This window comes from Somniosus microcephalus, unplaced genomic scaffold, assembly GCF_052327205.1.
Source record: "Somniosus microcephalus isolate GS21.2 unplaced genomic scaffold, FLI_Smic_1.0 unresolved_chr2, whole genome shotgun sequence".
Lineage (NCBI taxonomy): Eukaryota > Metazoa > Chordata > Chondrichthyes > Squaliformes > Somniosidae > Somniosus > Somniosus microcephalus.
Genome location: NW_028225180.1, coordinates 24,604,074 through 24,613,975, shown reverse-complemented (window position 1 = coordinate 24,613,975; position 9,902 = coordinate 24,604,074). Strand labels below are relative to the sequence as shown.

Below are 9,902 nucleotides of genomic sequence, written 5' to 3'. Positions count from 1 at the left end.
ACCTCACGACCATCAGAGACACAAAACAGAGACAGACCCTCACCAGGTACAGACTAAGCGACCACCAACTGGAAATTGAAAAAGGCAGATACAAGAAATCCTGGCAGCCTAGAGAGAATAGAATATGCGATCAATGTCTGGCCGGCGAGGTTGAAACAGAAATGCATTTCCTCCTAAAATGCGAAAAATTCAACACATCAAGAAACATATTATTCAACAAGCTAAGCCAAACAACCCCAGATTTCAAGGAATTGGATGACCTGTCAAAATTGAGATTAGTCCTAGGAGAAGGAGACAGACCATACCTTGGGGCCAAATATGTAACAACATGTCACAACCTGAGGACTGTTTAAAATTAAGACTGTTTAAAATTAATATTGAACGTGCCAAATGAAGTACAAAGACTGTTTAAAATTAATATTGTTTAAAAGTAATATTGTATGTACCCAACAAATGTCAAATCGATTGACACCTACAGAATGTTGGAAAACTGTACCTTTTTGCTATGTAAGCTTTGGCAATATGGTTCTCTGTAAACTTTCATGCCAATAAAGCATTTGAATTGAAATGAATTGAATTGAGAGAGGAGGTAGTGAGAGAGAGAATGTGACAGAGAGGAGAGAGAGGCAAAGTGAGTGAGACAGAAACAGAGAAAAAGAGAGAGATAGAAAGGGAGTGACAGAAAGATAGAGAGAGAGTGGTAGAGACACAAAGAGGGAGAAATATAGAAAGAAGGAGGCAGAGAGACTGAGAGAGAGAGAGAGTGGACTTGAGTTGCCTTGGGACGTTTTAGTACGTGAAAGTTGCTCTATTGTTGTTGAGAGGTGACTATTGAAGAGCCTGAGGCAGGTATCGGGGGATGAGACACAATCTGAGTGGTGAACTGCGCCCTGCCTCATTCTTCAAACGCACAGCACTAACTGGAATGAGAAATAATCCAGTGCAGGTGGCTCCATAGCTCAGGGGTTAGAGCACTGGTCTTGTAAACCAGGGGTCGTGAGTTCAAATCTCACTGGTGCCTCTGCAAATTTGTTAATTCACAGCATGTTTACTTTTAAGTGTGAAACAGCTCCAAGACCAACACGAGAAAAGGCTCAATCTCCACCTCTCCCTCTTCCATTCAATTCCCCTGTACGCCCTCTCTTTGCCTGCCTCTCTCTCACCACATCTCTGTCCTTTCCTCTTGGGGAGAGTAGAAGGAGGAGGATGGGGAGAGAAGAGATGAAGGGAAGGAGAGAGAGGGGAAGTGGACAGCTTGGAAGCAGGGAGGCAAGAAGAGTGAGGGGAAAGGGAGGGAGAGGTGGGAGTTGGAGAGGGGGGATGCCGAGAGCGGCAAGGTGAGATAGAGCGAGGGGAAGGGGAGAGAGAGGCAGATGGAGGAGGAGGGGGAAATGAAACAGGGGAACAAAGTGGGGAAGGGAGAGAAGGGAAGGGAAGGAGATAGAGGCAAGAGGGAGTGACAGAGTTAGGAGGGAAGAGAAGAATGAAGGGGAGGGAAGGAGATAGAGGAAGTGTAGGGGTTTGCAAAATTCCCCTATTTTCCTTGAAGATCGGGAAATATTGGTCCACATCGTTGTTGAAGAATTATGTGTTTTGAAATGCCGCTGGGTTGGATCAATGTTTTTAAAGCATACTCAGAGCCACGAAAGACTGCTCTGAGATGGACAGCACATGGACAACACCGCAATCGAGGAGTTCTGTGGAAATATTCGCACACATTAAGACAGTACATTTGATTTGAATTTGTGCCCTTGAGCCTGGTCAATCACAAAAAGGTTTTCAAATGGTCGTCAGAAAGCATTGGCCAAGAACAGTGCAGCTTGGAAAAGCAGCTGGTACAGCTTGTAATGTGTCTGTGTGAAAGACCTGTCAATCAAACCAGGGAGTTTCCCTTTCGTGGAGAGGCAAGGTTTGTTTATACGAAACTGCAGGATGTTGATTTACTTACGGGATTAGCCCACTTGAACCGAAACCGCAGAACAATTGGCTTCTATTTACACAGAAATCCAAACCCATTCAAAGCACTTACACACAATAGATACATCTAAACTCAGGAAAAGGACTTTTGATATGCAACAGTTTAGGAATGAATGGGTTTTTGAATCACCCAATTCTAAACAATAAGGCAGTTGGATTCCCTTTTGTTTTAGCCCAGGTGAACTCTGGATGTGGGCGGGTACACTTCAGCCCCAGAGTGCAGACACATTAAATCAGTCACTTTGAATCAGCCAGTCATGGCTTTCTTTTGTGTATTGGAACTTTTGGGCGCGAATTTTGCACACAGACCTTTTTCAGTGCCAAACAGGAGTTGGCAGGATATAAAAGATAGCTCCTGAGAAGCGATCTCTCTCTCTTACTTCGCTGGACCACAGGTGAGCAGGGTTTCTGACTCCTCAGCAAGGCCACCTAGTCAGGAGTTGGGGGGGGGGGTGATTTAAGGGAAATTGCTAAGATTGTTTAATCAACATTGTAGCCATCAATCCCTCGTTTTTGCCGTCTGCCATCCCCCATTTAAGCAATTTTACTGTAATTACTGTGTTCATGTGGTATAGTTTAAATTTGATTACAGTTTCTTTAGTTTAATAAAGTTTGACTTTCTCACACCCAGACCAGTTGTCCGCTTTTAATATATCATTAATTATAAGTCCTTCAGTCAGAACTAGAAGGTGGGGTAGCGATTCGAAACCGCTGTTTGAATTGGTTTAAGGGTAGCAGGCAAAGGCTGCTGACCAGGTAAATTACCGTAAACCAGGTAAAAGGTTGGCATTGGTCAGGGTGCGGGCAAAGCTGCCTGACCAGGCAAATTATCGTAAACCAGTTAAACGATGCTCCCCTACAGAAGGAGAGAGGTGGAAGGGGGCAAGAGACAGAGTGAGATTGGGAGAGAGCGGGAAAGTGGAGAGTGTGAGAGAATAGATGAGAGAAGGGCGGATGGAGGAAGAGCAATGAGACTGAGGAAGGGCGAAGGGGAGAGAGAGTAAAAGTAACAGAGAGGGAGAGAGAAAGAGAGAGAAAGTGAGAGCGCCACAGAGAAAAAGAGAAAGAGCTAGAAAGGGACAGAGAGTGACAGAAAGATAGAGGGAGTGGTGGAGACACAAAGAGGGAGAAATATAGAAAGAAGGAGGCAGAGAGACTGAGAGAGAGATGAGTGTAACTGAGTTGCCTTGGGACGTTTTAGTACGTGAAAGTTGCTCTATTGTTGTTGAGAGGCGACTATTGAAGAGCCAGAGGCAGATATCGGGGGATGAGACACAATCTGAGTGGTGAACTGCGCCCTGCCTCATTCTTCAAAAACACAGCACTAACTGGAATGAGCAACACTCCTCTGCAGGTGGCTCCGTCGCTCAGTGGTTAGAACACTGGTCTTGTAAACCAGGGGTTGTGAGTTCAAATCTCACTGGGGCCTCTGCAAATTTGTTAATTTACAGCATGCTTACTTTTAAACATGAAAAAGCTCTGAGGCCAACACAAGATCAGAATCTCAATCGCCACTTCTCCCTCTCCTTCCGTTCAATTCCCCCTCTTTGCATCTCCCTCTCTCTCACCTCCCATTCACCTCCTCTCTCTGCACTTTCCCCTCTCTCTCACCACTTCCCTTCCTCCTACTTTCTCTCTTTCCCCCTCTCACTCTGTCCTTTCCTCTTGGGGAGAGTAGAAGGAGGATGGGGAGAGAAGAGGCGAAAGGGAGAGAGTGTGTAGGGGAGAGAGAAAAGGGAAGGAGATAAAGAGGGGAAATGGACAGCTGGAAAGGAGGGAGGCGGGAAGTGGTTAGACAGCGTGAAAAGAGGAGAGAGGGAGAGAAGAGAGGAGGGGGAGAGAAAGCGGGCCCTGTGTTCAGTTCGGGCCCTGTGTTCAGCCTCGGCCCTGTTATCGGTGAGGGCCCTGTGTGCAACGCGGGCCCTGTGTGCAACGCGGGCCCTGTGTTCAGTGCGGGCCCTGTGTTCCCTGTGTTCAGTGCGGGCCCTGTGTTCAGTATGGCCCCTGTGTTCAGTGCGGGCCTTGTGTTCTGTGTGAGCCCTGTGTTCAGTGCGGACCCGAAATGTTGACTCTATAATTTCTCTCCAAGGATGTTGCCTGGCCTGCTCAGTTTTTCCATCCTTTTCTGTTGTTATTTCAGATTTCTAGCAGCACGGTGGCATGGTGGTTAGCACTGTTGCCTCCCAGCGCCAGAGACCTGCGTTCGAATCCGGCCTCAGGTGACCGTCTGTGTGGAGTTTGCACATTCTCCCCGTGTTTGCGTGGGTTTCCTCCGAGTGCTCCGGTTTCCTCCCACAGTCCAAAGATGTGCGGTTAGGTTGATTGGCTATGATAAATTGACCCTTAGTGTTAGGGGGATTAAAGACGTGGGGATAGGGTGGGACATGTGTTGGTGTAGGGGTTACGGGGATCGGGTGGGATATGTGTCGGTGCAGGCTCGATGGGCCGAAATGGCCTCTATCTGCACAGTGGGGTTTCTGTGATCTGCAGTATTTTGCTATCGAGAGTGTAACTGAGTTACCATGGGACGTTTTAGTACATGTAAGTTGCTCTATTGTAGTTGAGAGGTGAGTATTGAAGAGCCTGAGGCAGGTATCGGGGTATGAGACACAATCTGAGTGGTGAACTGCGCCCTGCCTCATTCTTCATACACACAGCACAAACTGGAATGAGAAGCATCCCAGTACAGATGGCTCCATAGCTCAGGAGTTCGAGCCCGAGTCTTGTCAAACCAGGGATCATGAGTTCAAATCTCACTGGTGCATATGCAAATTTGTTAATTTACAGCATGTTTACTTTTAAGTATGAAACAGCTCCGAGACCAACACGAGAACAGGCTCTCTCTCCCTTCCCAATCTCTCCACCTCTCCCTTACCTTCTGCTCAATTCCTCTGTAATCCCCCTCTTTGCCGCTCACTCTCTCACCTTACCCTCTCTCTTTCCACCTCTGACTCTGTCCTTTCCTCTTGCGGAGAGTAGAAGGAGGATGGGGAGAGCAGAGGCGAAAGGGAGAGAGAGGGTGTAGGGGAGAGAGAGTGTTGGTGAAGTGGAGAGAGTGAAGGAGATAGAGAGAGGGGAAGGAGAGAGTGTGTGGGTGAAGGGGAGATAGAGGGGAAGTGGAGAGATGGAAGGAGAGAAGCGGAATGGGACAGAGAGAGGGAGAAACATAGAAGATAGGAGCAGGAGTAGGCCATTCGGCCCCTCGAGCCTGCTCCGCCATTCAATGAGATCATGGCTGATCTTCCAACTCAGTACCCGGTCCCTGCTTTCTCCCCAGATCCCTTTAGCCTTAAGAAATATATCTAACTCCTTCTTGAATATAGTTAATGAATTGGCCTCAACTGCCTTCTGTGGTAGAGAATTCCACAGGTTCACCACTCTCTGGGTGAAGAAATTCCTCCGCATCTCAGCCCTAAATGGCTTACCCCTTATCTTTAGACTGTGACCCCTGGTTCTGGACTCCCCGGCCATCAGGAACATCCTTCCTGCATCTAGTCTTTCTAGTCCTGTTAGAAATGTATAAGTTCAATGATGTCCCCTCTCATTCTTCTAAACTCCAGCGAGTATAAGCCCAATCGACCCAATCTCTCCTTATACGTCATTCCTGCCATCCCAGGTATCAGTCTGGTAAATCTTCGCTACACTCCCTCCATGGCAATTGCATCCTTCCTCAGATAAAGCGACCAAAACTGCACACAATGCTCAAGGTGTGGTCTCACCAAGGCCCTGTACAACTGTAGCAAGACATCTTTGCTCCTGTACTCGAACCCTCTCACTACGAAGGCCAACATACCATTTGCCTTCTTAACCGCCTGCTGCACCTGCATGCTTACCTTCAGTGACTGGTGCACAAGGACACCCAGATCTCGTTGCACTTCCCCTTCTCCCAATCGATTGCCGTTCAGATAATAATCTGCCTTCCTGTTTTTACCACCGGAGTGGATAACCTCGCATTTATCCACATTACACTGCATCTGCCATACATCTGCCCAATCACCCAACCTGTCCAAATCATACTGGAGTTTCTCGGCATCCTCCTCACAGCACACACGCCCACCTAGCTTTGTGTCATCTGCAAATTTGGAGATATTACATCTAGTTCCCTCGTCTAGATCATTAATGTATATTGTGAATAGCTGGGTTCCTAGGACTGACCCCTGCGGTACCCCACTTGCCACTGCCTGCCACTCGGAAAAAGATCCGTTTATTCCAACTATTTGCTTTCTGTCTGCCAACCAGTTCTCTATCCAAGTCAGTACTTTGCCCCAATCCAATGTGCCTTACATTTACATGCTAATCTCTTATGTGGGAACTTATCGAAAGCCTTCTGAAAGTCCAAATACACCACATCCACTGGTTCTCCCCTATCTATTCTACCAGTTACATCCTCAAATAATTCCAGTAGATTAGTCAAGATTAGTCAAGCATGATTTACCTTTTGTAAATCCATGTTGACTTTGTCCGATCCTGTCACTGTTTTCCAAGTGCTATTCAATTACATCTTTTATAATGGACTCTAGCATTTTCCCCACTACCTCTACAAATTTAGCTTCTGTTTCTAAACTCACTGTTAATTCACAGCATGTTTACTTTTAAGTATGAAATAGCTCCGAGCCCAACACGAGAACAGGCTCTCTCTCCCTTCCCCATCTCCACCTCCCCCTCTCCTTCTGTTCAATTCCCCTGAACGCCCACTCTTTGCCTCTCTCTCCTCCTTATCCCTCTCTCTCTCTCCCCTTCACCCTCTCTCTATACATCCCTCTTCACTCTCTCTCTCCCTCCGCCTCTCTCTCACCTTCCCCACATCCCCTTCACCTCCTCTCTCTACACTTTCCCCGCTCTCTCACCACTTCCCTTCCTCCTACGCTCTCCCCTTTCCTCAATCTTTCCCCCTCTCACTCTGTCCTTTCCTCTTGGGGAGAGTAGAAGGAGGGAGAGAGAAAAGGGAAAGGGGGAGAGTGTGGGTGAAGTGGAGAGAGGGAAGGAGATAGAGGGAGGGGAAGGGGAGAGAGTGTGTGTGAAGTGGAGAGAGGGAAGGAGATAGAGGGAGGGGAAGGGGAGAGAGTGTGGGTGAAGTGGAGAGAGGGAAGGAGATAGAGGGAGGGGAAGGGGAGAGAGTGTGGGTGAAGTGGAGAGAGGGAAGGAGATAGAGGGAGGGGAAGGGGAGAGAGTGTGGGTGAAGTGGAGAGAGGGAAGGAGATAGAGGGAGGGGAAGTGGAGAGAGTGCGGGTGAAGTGGAGCGAGTGAAGGAGATAGAGGGAGGGGAAGAGGAGAGAGTGTGGGTGAAGTGGAGCGAGGGACGGAGATAGAGGGAGGGGAAGGGGAGAGAGTGTGGGAGAAGTGGAGAGGGAAGGCAATAGAGGGAGGGGAAGTGGAGAGATGGAAGGAGAGAGGCGGAATGGGAGAGAGAGAGTTAAGCGGAGAGACAGAGTGAAAAGAAGAGAGAGGGAGAAGAGAGGAGGGAGGGAGAGCGAGGGGAAGGGGAGAGAGAGGCGGATGGAGGAGGGGGAAATGAGAGAGGGGAAATGGGAGAGACAGATTGGGAAGGGAGAGCAGAGAGAAAAGGAGTGAAGGAGATAGAGAAAGGGAAGGAGAGAGGTGGAAGGGGAGAGAGAGCGAAGCAGAGAGACAGAGTGAGAAGGGGAGAGAGAGAGAAAGTGAGAGAGCGAGTGCAAGTCAGAGAGAGGGAGAGAGAAAGTAAGAGAGAGAAAGAGAGAGAAAGAGAGAGAGAGAATGTGAGAGAGAAAGTGAGAGTGAAAGTGAGAGAGAGTAAAAAGAGCAAGAGAGAAAGAGAGAGAGTGAGAGAGAGTGAGGAAGGGGGAGAGAGAAAGTGGTAGAGAATGTGATAGAGAAAGTGAGAGTAATAAAGCAAGAGAGATAGAATGTGAGTGAGAGAGAAAGTGTGCGAGAGAGAGAATGAGAAAGTGAGAACAAGAGAGATATAGAGAAAGGGATGGAGGGAGAGAAAATGAGAGATAGAGAAAGTGAGAGAGTGAAAGAGAGAGAAAGAGAGAGGAGGTAGCGAAAGTGAGAGAGAGAAATTGAGTGGGAGAGAAAGTGAGAGTGAGAGAGAGAAAGTGAGAGAAAAAGATAGAGAGAAAGTGAGAGAGAGAGAAAATGAGAGAGAGAAACAGAGAGAGAGAGAGAGAAAGAGAGTGTGAGAGAGAAAAAGAGAGAAAGTGAGAGCAAGTGAGAGAGCAATTGAGATAGTCAACGCGAGAGAGAGAAAGTGAGAGAGAGAGAGAGAGAAAGTGAGGTAGATAAAAATTGAGAGAAACTGAGAGAAAGAGAGAGAGAAAGTGACAGAGAAAAATTGAGAGAGAGAAAGAGAGAGGAGAGAGAGAAACTGAGAGAAAGAGAGAGAGAGAAATTGACAGAGAAATTGAGAGAGAGAAAGAGAGAGGAGAGAGAGAAACTGAGAGAGAGAGAGAGAGAGAACAAGTGAGAGAGAGAGAGGTAAAATGAGAGTGAGAAACAGAGAGAAAGTGAGAGAGACACAGAGAAAAAGAGAAAGAGGTAGAAAGGGAGTGACAGAGACGACCAAAAACTCCCATACCTACTAGGGGAAGAGAGAAATTGTGTAACACTAGCGACACACTATGTTACAGCTTGCCATAAACAGAGGGACAACCACTAAATATAAGAAGAGAGTATATATAAATTATATGAAAGTCTATTTATACACTCAGGGATATATCTGTTTATACACTGTATGGATAGATCGGTATTTTTGTGAACAAACATGAATGTTTTCGATGCTTTGGCAACATAAGATGTAACTTGTCATGCCAATAAAGCGATTTGAATTGAATTGAATTGAATTGAGTGACAGAAAGATAGAGAGAAAGATAGAGAGAGAGTGGTAGAGACACAAAGAGGGAGAAATATAGAAAGAAGGAGGCAGAGAGACTGAGAGAGAGATGTGTAACTGAGTTGCCTTGGGACGTTTTTGCATGGGAAAGTTGCTCTATTGTAGTTGTGAGGTGACTATTGAAGAGCCTGAGGCAGGTAACGGGGGATGAGACACAATCTGAGTGGTGAACTGCGCCCTGCCTCATTCTTCAAACGCACAGCACTGTTCAATTCAATTCAATTCAAATCGCTTTATTGGCATGATGACAATATACATCTTATGTTGCCAAAGCATCGATAAACATTCATGGTTGAACACATAAACACTGATCTATCCATACAGTGTAGAAACAGATATATCCCTGAGTGCATAAATATACATTCATATATAATTTGTATAAACTATTTTCTTATATTTAGTGGTTGTACCTCTGTTTATGGCAAGCTGTAACATAGTGTGCCGCTAAGGTTACACAATTTCTCTCTTCCCCTAATAGGTATGGGAGTTTTTGGTCATCATTCAAATTTCTGAATTCCGGGCATATTTTTGTGAATTTTGGGTAGAAATTCTCCCTTATGCCCTGATATTTTCTACAAGCTGTGAGGAAGTGCATCTCTGTCTCCACCACACCCTGACTGCAATGAGAACATATCCTGTCCTCTCTTGGTAGCCGGGTCTGCCTGTGTCTACCTTTTTCGATCGCGAGGTTATGTTCACTGAGTCTGGACATTGTCAAGGTTTTTCTCAGTTTGCTATCCTTTACCATGGTCAGGTAATCACCCATGTTGCGTTGCACTAACGGGAATGAGAGCACTTCTGTATCAGTGGCTCCATAGCTCAGGGGTTAGAGCACTGGTCTAGTTGAAACCAGGGGTCGTGAGTTCAAATCTCACTGGGGCCTGTGCAAAGTAAGTTTTTGTTTCTGAACTCGCCATTAATCCACCACATGTTTTCTTTTAAGCATGAAACAATTCAGAGACCATCCCAAGAACAGGCTCTCACTCCCGTCCCCCTCTCCTTCCATTCAAATCCCCTGTTCTCCCCTTCACCCTCTCGCTACACATTTCTCTCA

At 46.7% G+C, this 9,902-nt stretch overlaps 2 non-coding genes across 2 annotated transcripts; both read left to right on the top strand.

Annotated features, from left to right (window-relative positions):
- The first annotated feature begins 948 nt into the window (after positions 1–948).
- trnat-ugu (transfer RNA threonine (anticodon UGU)) lies at positions 949–1,021 on the top strand. The gene has a single exon. It is a non-coding gene; the product is annotated as a tRNA-Thr (tRNA).
- A 2,312-nt stretch (positions 1,022–3,333) lies between these two features.
- Positions 3,334–3,406, top strand: trnat-ugu (transfer RNA threonine (anticodon UGU)). The gene has a single exon. It is a non-coding gene; the product is annotated as a tRNA-Thr (tRNA).
- The last annotated feature ends 6,496 nt before the right edge of the window (positions 3,407–9,902 follow it).